This window comes from Lissotriton vulgaris, chromosome 12 (genome assembly GCF_964263255.1).
Source record: "Lissotriton vulgaris chromosome 12, aLisVul1.2, whole genome shotgun sequence".
Classification (NCBI taxonomy): domain Eukaryota; kingdom Metazoa; phylum Chordata; class Amphibia; order Caudata; family Salamandridae; genus Lissotriton; species Lissotriton vulgaris.
In genome coordinates this window covers 159,442,948-159,454,995 of record NC_141700.1, presented here as the reverse complement: position 1 = coordinate 159,454,995, position 12,048 = coordinate 159,442,948, and the positions used below count along the sequence as shown (strand labels likewise).

General features: G+C 51.2%; 1 protein-coding gene across 2 annotated transcripts in view; it reads left to right on the top strand.

Moving 5' to 3' along the window:
• PHAF1 (phagophore assembly factor 1) overlaps positions 1–12,048 on the top strand; it is a 271,043-nt gene that overhangs the window by 92,346 nt on the left and 166,649 nt on the right. The window lies entirely within an intron of this gene.

The window sequence follows — 12,048 nt, the reverse complement described above, 5'->3', positions numbered from 1 at the left end:
CCCAGAGCCACACACACACACCCAGAGCCACACACACACCCAGAGCCACACACACACACACCCAGAGCCACACACACACACACCCAGAGCCACACACACACACACCCAGAGCCACACACACACACACCCAGAGCCACACACACACCCAGAGCCACACACACACCCAGAGCCACACACACACCCAGAGCCACACACACACCCAGAGCCACACACACACCCAGAGCCACACACACACACCCAGAGCCACACACACACACCCAGAGCCACACACACACACACCCAGAGCCACACACACACACACCCAGAGCCACACACACACACCCAGAGCCACACACACACACACCCAGAGCCACACACACACACCCCCAGAGCCACACACCCCCAGAGCCACACACACCCAGAGCCACACACACCCAGAGCCACACATACACACACCCAGAGCCACACACACACCCACCCAGAGCCACACACACACACCCAGAGCCGCACACACACCCAGAGCCGCACACACACCCAGAGCCACACACACACCCAGAGCCACACACACACCCAGAGCCACACACACACCCAGAGCCACACACACACCCAGAGCCGCACACACACCCAGAGCCGCACACACACCCAGAGCCACACACACCCAGAGCCACACACACCCAGAGCCACACACACACCCAGAGCCACACACACCCAGAGCCACACACACACAGAGCCACACACACACACACACCCAGAGCCACACACACCCAGAGCCACACACACCCAGAGCCACACACACCCAGAGCCACACACACCCAGAGCCACACATACACACACCCAGAGCCACACACACACCCAGAGCCACACACACACACCCAGAGCCACACACACACCCAGAGCCGCACACACACCCAGAGCCACACACACACCCAGAGCCGCACACACACCCAGAGCCGCACACACACCCAGAGCCGCACACACACCCAGAGCCGCACACACACACCCAGAGCCGCGCACACACACCCAGAGCCGCGCACACACACCCAGAGCCGCACACACACCCAGAGCCACACACACACACCCAGAGCCACACACACACCCAGAGCCACACACACACCCAGAGCCACACACACACACCCAGAGCCACACACACACACCCAGAGCCACACACACACACCCAGAGCCACACACCCACCCAGAGCCACACACCCACCCAGAGCCACACACCCACCCAGAGCCACACACCCACCCAGAGCCACACACCCACCCAGAGCCACACACACCCACCCAGAGCCACACACACACACCTAGAGCCACACACACACACCCAGAGCCACACACACACACCCAGAGCCACACACACACCCAGAGCCACACACACACACCCAGAGCCACACACACACACCCAGAGCCACACACACACACCCAGAGCCACACACACACCCAGAGCCACACACACACCCAGAGCCACACACACACCCAGAGCCACACACACACCCAGAGCCACACACACACCCAGAGCCACACACACACCCAGAGCCACACACACACCCAGAGCCACACACACACCCAGAGCCACACACACACCCAGAGCCACACACACACCCAGAGCCACACACACACACACACCCAGAGCCACACACACACACACACACACACACACACACACACACACCCAGAGCCACACACACACACACACCCACACCCAGAGCCACACACACACACACACCCAGAGCCACACACACCCAGAGCCACACATACACACACCCAGAGCCACACATACACACACCCAGAGCCACACACACCCAGAGCCGCACACACACCCAGAGCCGCACACACACCCAGAGCCACACAGAGCCACACACACACACACACACCCAGAGCCACACACACACCCAGAGCCACACACACACCCAGAGCCACACACACACCCAGAGCCACACACACCCAGAGCCACACACACACACACCCAGAGCCACACACCCAGAGCCACACACACACACACCCAGAGCCACACACACACACACCCAGAGCCACACACACACACCCAGAGCCACACACCCACCCAGAGCCACACACCCACCCAGAGCCACACACCCACCCAGAGCCACACACCCACCCAGAGCCACACACCCACCCAGAGCCACACACCCACCCAGAGCCACACACCCACCCAGAGCCACACACCCACCCAGAGCCACACACCCACCCAGAGCCACACACCCACCCAGAGCCACACACCCACCCAGAGCCACACACCCACCCAGAGCCACACACCCACCCAGAGCCACACACCCACCCAGAGCCACACACCCACCCAGAGCCACACACCCACCCAGAGCCACACACCCACCCAGAGCCACACACCCACCCAGAGCCACACACACACCCAGAGCCACACACCCACCCAGAGCCACACACCCACCCAGAGCCACACACCCACCCAGAGCCACACACCCACCCAGAGCCACACACCCACCCAGAGCCACACACCCACCCAGAGCCACACACACACCCAGAGCCACACACACACCCAGAGCCACACACACACCCAGAGCCACACACACACCCAGAGCCACACACACACCCAGAGCCACACACACACCCAGAGCCACACAAACACACACCCAGAGCCACACAAACACACACCCAGAGCCACACAAACACACACCCAGAGCCACACAAACACACACCCAGAGCCACACAAACACACACCCAGAGCCACACAAACACACACCCAGAGCCACACACGCACACCCAGAGCCACACACGCACACCCAGAGCCACACACGCACACCCAGAGCCCCACACACACACACACCCAGAGCCCCACACACACACACCCAGAGCCCCACACACACACACACCCAGAGCCCCACACACACACACCCACCCAGAGCCACATACACCCACCCAGAGCCACACACACGCACACCCAGAGCCACACACACGCACACCCAGAGCCACACACATGCACACCCAGAGCCACACACGCACACCCAGAGCCACACACGCACACCCAGAGCCACACACGCACACCCAGAGCCACACACACACACACACAGAGCCACACACACACACCCAGAGCCACACACACACCCAGAGCCCCACACACACACACACACCCAGAGCCCCACACACACACACACACACACACACACCCAGAGCCACACACACACACCCAGAGCCACACACACACACACCCAGAGCCACACACACACCCAGAGCCACACACACACACACACACCCAGAGCCACACACACCCAGAGCCACACACACACCCAGAGCCACACACACACACCCAGAGCCACACACACACCCAGAGCCACACACACACACCCACACACCCAGAGCCACACACACACACACCCACCCAGAGCCACACACACACACACACCCAGAGCCACACACACACACACCCAGAGCCACACACACACCCAGAGCCACACACACACACACACCCAGAGCCACACACACACACACACACACCCAGAGCCACACACACACACACACACACACACCCAGAGCCACACACACACACACACACACCCAGAGCCACACACACACCCACCCAGAGCCACACACACACCCACCCAGAGCCGCACACACACCCAGAGCCACACACACACCCAGAGCCGCACACACACCCAGAGCCACACACACCCAGAGCCACACCCACCCAGAGCCACACACACCCGTTTTGCTCTTCTGAAATGTTGGCATGCATGGTAGTGAGCTGTGTGTGCCGAGCTGTGTGTGGTGAGCTGTGTCTCGTGATCCATCAGTGTGTTGTGAGCTGTGTGGGGGGAGCTGTATGTGGTGTGTGGGAGGCCCGCGTTAAATACACAGTGGTACAGTTTGTACCACCCGGGTTAAATACACAGCAACAAAACCGGCAAGAGGTGCAATATTAACACGTCTGCTTCACTGCTTGCATAACAGGTAAATGTTACAAAACGAACTTCTCTGTGCACTGAAAACAATTCCCAAGGACTCCTCTACAGTTTGGAGGGGTCTTAAAATCCTTTTGTTTCTGAAAGAAAATCTAAATGCGGAGTAGGAGCACCTGGAATAATTTCCTCTTCCGCTTGGATAGCCGGAAAATACACCCGATCGTTGTACCCCGAATTAAGACTGTCCTCCAGAACTTGGGGTATGTCTAGTTCCCGCCAAACTCTAAATGAAGACCATCCAGACGAGTAGTGCTCAAGCACCCGTTGGCATTAGCGATAAGTGTAACTAACGCAGCACAGGCATGATCAGACTGACTGTGAAACCTGTTTACAGGTAGACTCGGTGAAATCAGTCTAATCAGTAGCTTTACCCTGAACATTCATGTTCTAACTCATTTTCTTCTATTAAGACTTTTAGTCTAGTTTATGCATTTATAAACTTGGAAACACAGCGCATTTTGGGATTGACAAGTGCGAACTGCAAGTCCCAGAACTGAACGCAACACGTGGACTCCATATTCTTATCACATACTAACCTGGGGAACCTGAAAATGCAGTAAATACCTCGGCCACATCCCCGCGGCGCCCCTGCGGAGGGCGCGGGCAGCCCTTCCGCACTCACTACCGTCGGCTCAGCACTTTCAACCAGCGCTCAATGCCGAACAGACATTTTCAGCCTCACGAAAAAATACTCTTGTAAAATAAAAAAGGCATGCTTTCTTTTATGGCGCACGGCCAAATAAAACATCGCGGTTTACCTCCAGATGATAATGTATAGACTTCAAATGCGAAACGAACTGTCAGAGGAGCTTGGGGGAGAACCCTTAGTCTGAATTGACAACTGAAAACACGTGAAAAGTGAAAAAAGGCTCAACCTACCTCTCCGGTGATGTCGACGACGTCGCCCACTTTAAGTTTCAACTCGTCCTCGTTCTGCGGACCATAGTCGAAGAGATCTTTACATTGCCGGATCTTGGCTTCTGGGGAGAACGACACGGTAAAGATACAAGCCGACGTGCCGTGACGGCGGGAGGGGGGGCAGGAACGGGCACACGGACAGCGGTAGGGGGGGAGGCGGGAACGGGCACACGAACAGCGGGAGGGGGGCAGGAACGGGCACACGGAAAGCCGGAGGGGGCGGGAACGGGCACACGCTGCTTGAAGACGGCACTGTGGAGCTTCTTAAGTAAGCTACTGCCCGGCCGCCATCTTCAGACAAATGACCAAAACAAACCTTTAAAAAAAAAAAAAAAAACACCGCCCATCGCCGCATGACGTTTTAAAAGGGGCGAAGAGGGGAAGAAATCGCCGGAAGGCCCACGAATCGCCTCGGACAATGACTGACAGATCTCTCTTCCAATGGCTAGCCTCCATTTATGGAGCTAGCCAATGGAAGAGAGAGGCGGTGCAAAGCCAACAACTGTTCTAACAAAAGATTTCGCCTGCGCGAACGCTGCTGCGCAGCGGATTGCCAGGCGAAACCTAAAAACACTTTAAGAATGTTTTACAATACTTCTGATAAACACTACAGGGACCCCATAGCCGCTGCTTGCCTCTCAGGTCTTAATCACTACAACTGTTTGATAAATCTCTTCTAGTACAGACCTCTGTTAGCGTTGCTTAGAAAATAAATAAAATGTACTTAAGTAGAATAAAAAAAGATGGACAAATGCCCTTCATGAAGTTTTTTTTTTATGCAGCAGTAATGCTTGCACCGTTATATAAACTGGTAGATCCAGCCCTGGTTTCTGATTTTATTTATTTAAGAGTTTTATATAGCACTAGCTAGACCCGAAGGTATCGGAGCACTTTACAACAGTAAATATTCACATCAAAGTTAACAAGTATATACAGAGCAGCTGACTCGCATCAGATCAGAGGTTCATCAAAAATAACAAGTATATACAGAGCAGCCTAGTCACATCCGATCAAATCAGTGGCTATATAAAAATAGAATACAATATATGGTAGGATCTGTGGAAAAATATTTCGGAGGTAGTCAAGGTAGGTTGTCACCACACAGAAGGCCACGCCCCAACAAAACAACTTTACAGAGATATCACAGTGGCAATAACATGCAATACATGTGGAGTAAATAAAAAGTACATAGTGACATTATATAAAAAATAGAGTACAATTTATGGTAGGATATGTGGACAAATAGTTTGAAGGTAGTTAAGGTACGATGTTAATTCAAAAAAAGTTTCTCCCTAAGAAAATAACTGGACTTTCTCGCCAAGTATAAATTTGCGGCCAGCTTGATAACAGCCCACCACCCCCATTAAACAGGTGGAAGGGATTTATTTATTTATTTAGTTTGTTTCATATAGCGCAAACTAGACCCGACTGTATCAAATCGCTTTACAGAGATATCACAGCAGCAATAACATGAGACATGTAGAGTAAAGAAAATTGCATAATGACACTAAATAACAAGCATTGGAAATGCAATAGGTCTCGCATTAGGAAAGTTTGAGCGATTGCTATTGTAAATGACACTTTTTTATTTATGTGTTGGTTTTGAAAATAGCAAAATTAATTGCTTTGTCAGTTACAATGTCAATAGTTTTAACTTTCGCAAATGTGACACCTATAGCATTTGTAATGCAATGTGTGTTGTATTTACGTGACTTAGATGTATTGATATTACAAATAACAATGGCTTTTATTTTTGTGGATGTGGCGGTGGATGTGGCGGTGGATGTGGCGGTGGATGTGGCGGTGGATGTGGCGGTGGATGTGGCGGTGGATGTGGCGGTGGATGTGGCGGTGGATGTGGCGGTGGATGTGGCGGTGGATGTGGCGGTGGATGTGGCGGTGGATGTGGTGGTGGATGTGGTGGTGGAGATGGTGGATGTGGTGGTGGTGGATGTGGTGGTGGATGTGGTGGTGGTGGATGCGGTGGTGGTGGTGGTGGTGGATGGGGTGATGGATGTAGTGGTGGTGGGTGTGGTGATGGATGTAGTGGTGGTGGGTGTGGTGGATCTGGTGGCGGTGGATGTGGTGGTGATGGTGGATGTGGTGGTGATGGTGGATGTGGTGGTGATGGTGGATGTGGTGGTGATGGTGGATGTGGTGGTGGTGGATGTGGTGGTGGTGGATGCGGTGGTGGTGGTGGTGGATGGGGTGATGGATGTAGTGGTGGTGGGTGTGGTGATGGATGTAGTGGTGGTGGGTGTGGTGGATCTGGTGGCGGTGGATGTGGCGGTGGATGTGGCGGTGGATGTGGCGGTGGATGTGGCGGTGGATGTGGCGGTGGATGTGGCGGTGGATGTGATGTTGGATGTGGTGGTGGATGTGGTGAATGTGGTGGTGGTGGATGTGGTGGTGGTGGATGTGGTGGTGGTGGATGTGGTGGTGGTGGATGTGGTGGTGGTGGATACGGTGGTGGTGGTGGATACGGTGGTGGTGGTGGATGGGGTGGTGGATGTAGTGGTGGTGGTGGATGGGGTGGTGGATCTGGTGGCGGTGGATGTGGCGGTGGATGTGGCAGTGGATGTGGCGGTGGATGTGGCAGTGGATGTGGCAGTGGATGTGGCGGTGGATGTGATGGTGGATGTGATGGTGGATGTGATGGTGGATGTGGCAGTGGATGTGGCAGTGGATGTGGCAGTGGATGTGGCAGTGGATGTGGCAGTGGATGTGGCAGTGGATGTGGCAGTGGAGGTGGCAGTGGAGGTGGCAGTGGAGGTGGCAGTGGATGTGGCAGTGGAGGTGGCAGTGGATGTGGCAGTGGAGGTGGCAGTGGATGTGGCAGTGGATGTGGCAGTGGATGTGGCAGTGGATGTGATGGTGGATGTGGTGGTGCATGTGGAGTTGATGGTGGATGTGGTGGATGTGGTGGTGGATGTGGTGATGGTGGATGCGGTGGTGGTGGTGGATGCGGTGGTGGTGGTGGATGGGGTGGTGGTGGGTGTGGTGGTGGATGTGGTGGTGATGGTGGATGTGGTGGTGGATGTGGTGGTGGTGGATGCGGTGGTGGTGGTGGTGGATGGGGTGGTGGATGTTATGTGACAGTAGCGGGGGTGGGGGGTGAACGCTGTGGTAGAGATGCTACTGCCTCCGGGAGTTGTGATAAGGCTGCCAGCTGCAAGGCCGTGGTACAGGCTCCAACCTGGCAGTGACAAGGCGCCCCCATAAGTGGAACACAGATAGCCTTGTAATCATGACTTAAAAATAACCCTTTTCCATACACATTATTATAAATACTACAATTACCTGCATCCAACAGCACAGTCAAACACTGCCATCAGGAGCACTATATGGCGTAAGAACACACTAGTCAAATAACCTTTTTCTTAAGCTCATCCTGCAGGTGTAGGCTTCTAATAACAGCAGTGCACAGGTTTACACCTCACACTGTCAGTTGTAGTGGGCTCCGATCTAAAGTAGAGTTCCCGATTTCCTGAAAACCGGCGCTGGTACATCACAATGGAGGTTACCCACCAAAGGAATGAAGTTTCATATTCAAGCAGGAGAAATGAGCCTAATTTAAATTGTTCAATATTCCTTCTGGTAGACTCGATAAAAGACCCGGAGAGCCACGGAACATGTATGACTGGGGTGTATTGTTTTTCCAAGTAATACATGACTTGGTGTCTCTGAATGTGAGGGAGAGAGTGGGGAGGAGAGTAGGAGGAGGAGGGGGGAGGAGAGCAGGGGCCTGGAGTGCGGCTGAGGGAAGTGACGAAATGCGACACGGCAGGCAGGGGAGGGGGCGGAGCGGGGGTGTGGGAGGAGTGCGCCTGAGCGGGCTGAGGGAAGTGACGAAATGCGAAATGCGAAATGCAACAACATTATTCTCCCCCCAATGCTGGCTATCAAGACATGACATAATTCAATGCCCCGTTCAAACTTTTACAGAGCATGAGTGGTAACAGAGGACAATTGCACTGAAGGTATGCGCTGAAGGACAACGGTATGTGTTCCAGGAGGTTCATTGGTCTTATGCATTTCAGCTAGTCAGTCCTCCCTCTAATCACCCTGTTTTGTGGTGAAGCGAGCGCTCTAAGCCCTATGTATAATCATTATGCACTGTGAAGGTGTCAGCATTTTCAATCACACTTGTTCCTTGGTAATTGTAGTTCCTTAAACCCTCTGTACACAGTGTGTTGTGTGAGATGGTGTACACAAGGTGGGTTTTGGAGTTTTGACTATCACCACATTTGCACCGTGCTTATTCCTGCAACATCTTGGTAAGCCCTTAATCAAATGGAAGCAAAGCTAATAGGTCATTTGAAAATTACCTCTTTGTCAGTGATCTTGCGTGTTAAGCTTCTGGTGTCTCTGAATGTAAGGGAGAGAGTGGGGAGGAGAGTAGGAGGAGGAGGAGGAGGAGGGGGGAGGAGAGCAGGGGCCTGGAGTGCGGCTGAGGGAAGTGACGAAATGCGACACGGCAGGCGGGGGAGGGGGCGGAGCGGGGGTGTGGGAGGAGTGCGCCTGAGGGAAAATCCATGTAAGGCAGGCGGCTGGGGGCATGTGCACGCGCTTTCAAGCTCAATGCGCATGCGCATTGAGCTTGAATTTCACGGGCACTGCAAGGAATCGCCACGATTCCTTGCAAGTTAGTTAAAGAGTGTTTAAGCCCCCATAGTCTCACAAGCTCGATGCGCATGCGCATCGACAGGCGAGACCTAAAAATGGAATATAATATGTGATAAGATATATGGGCACATATATTTATTTATCAGAGATGTAACCAGCACAGTGTATAAACAATTCACCCTTAAGTTTCAAAAATAAAATAAATACAATAAAAAATAATAATAATCCACCCTTGAATGACTATTTGCTGTAATACGTGCTTTTCACAATAAATAAGATAGGCCTACTATTTTAGACATATCGTTTCATAATAAACAGATCTCTGGCATACATTTTCCCAATGAGCCAATCAGGACTGTCGCCACAACTGGAACCTTGTGTCTGGCACAAAAGCTGGTAACCATCACGACCACACCCATAAAAGTACAAATACATTCACTATTACAATTGGCACAACAATATACAAGCCCTCTGAAAATTGTATTACCAAAGATTAAGACACTGTAAGTCTTCGACACAAGATGTTTTCCAAAAAGGGAGAGCAGCACCAAAACCCTTGCCTAATATGGTAATCGGTTGTATTCCATGTAACAAAATACCAGTCTACAGCCTACAACTCAGTGTAATTACAATCCACCCTCCAACACCTATTTGCCTTAATAATGGAATTTCACAATAGCTTGGTCACAAGTAATATCTTTGTTGTGACTTTTCATAATAAATATATCAGACCGTATGTGTTTTGCATTCTATTTCGAAAAGCTCAATCAAGCCTATAGCCTTTATCTTTGACTTGTCACCAGAAAAAACTTTGGTCGACTGAATTTTGTATACGCTTTCCCTCAAGACCTACCTTAGGCACACAGTCAGACATAGAAATACACACAAAATTACAATTGGTAAAACAAAATTCAAACCCTCCCTAGAGGGTAAACGAGGATTATCAAAAAGCAAGACTTATGCCCACAGGGTTTGCCAGATGGTAAAAACCACCACCAAAAAAAACATTGCCTACTAAAGTAACCTTTAAGAATCAATGTAATGCAATACCTGGCTACAGGCTTTAACACAGTGTAATAACAATCCACCATTAACCCCTTCGCTGCGGCGGCTATTCCGCCACAGCGCTAAGGGGGAGGCAGGGCGCGCGGCAATCCGGTGCTCGTGACGGAACCGCTCCGTCACGGCCCGCGGGTGAGCTGTGCTTGTGACGGAATGGTTCAGTCACGGCCCCGCCCGCTCTTCAGAACGTCAGCGCAGGCGCGGAATTCGCGCCACGCAGGCGCGGCGAGCGGGCTGTGACGGAACCGTTCCGTCACCAGCACAGCCCACCCGAGGCTTGTGACAGAACGGTTCCGTCACGAGCATGGGAGGGGTTAAGACCTATTGGCTTTAACTTATTTTAACAATAAATAAGTTAGGCCTCCGGAGTTTTTTTAAATAGTTAATAGATTGGACTTTGACATAACTCTTTGCAATGAACCCATAATGCCTATTGCCATTTTCACAGGCTTGTCGCCATAACCAATCAACTTGGGCCTACTGTATTCTGCACAAGCTTCCTTACAAGGCAGCTATCATTATTAAGTCATGAAGGTACTCGCGTACAATATTCATGTTGGCAAGACAAGAATCAACCCTTCCTGAAACTGCAAAACAGGGGTTTTAAAAGTGCAAATCATGTACCTAAAAGGATTGACACTGGGGGCGACCCTTGCCTGCTATAGTTATCTACTAGATTTCTGCCTACAAGCTACAGCAAAGTATAATGCCATTTCTCACTTAAAGGCCAACTCCCATTATAATTTTTTTTAAATAATAAACAAATCGGGCCTATATCCTTGATTAAAGTTTCATTATCATAACCAATTCAGTCCTACTGCACGATGTGCAGAGCGTAAGCTGTCCCACCAGATAAAACGTGCAATTCAAACACTTGTTTTTCTGAAGAAGCTAACAACTCTTAAACAATAAAAATCTGAACTCAAGAAAATTAATCTGCGAGCAGACTCAGTCGTTCTCTCAGTAGTACCTCTTAAAGCTCTTTCTTTCTGTTGATCACATAAAGTGAGAGATAGCTGAGCTGTGAAGCCAGACCTAAAAAGAGCCATATTTTTAAGTGTACTTCTTTGCACTTAATACAAAACAAACATTAGCAACGCTGAAACATCCGGCTTTGGGTGACAGCCTCTTGTCTGTGTCAACACTTGTTTTTTGTTATGTTTTTTACAAAATGTAATTGTTGGAGGAGTTGGCGGGCCATCGCCAAAATAAAAACAAATTGGCCCAAAAAATAAAAACAATTTACAGTCTCAAAAAGCTTCCTTGCTGGCACTGAAGGAAACTACTTAGTGGGTGGATGTGCTCTCTGTGTAAAAATGCCATCAGTAGCAGCGAAGTTAGCCAGTGTCTTAAATAAGCCGACCCATAGCTTTATGCTTTAACAGGCAGAATACAAATTTGGATGACTAAATAACAGACCAATGAGCAAAAATGGCTGACTGCAAGGCCCTGTAAATATAGTGTATACGTCATTGTAGTGATTTCAAAATGCCTTGGCTAACGCCATACTAAA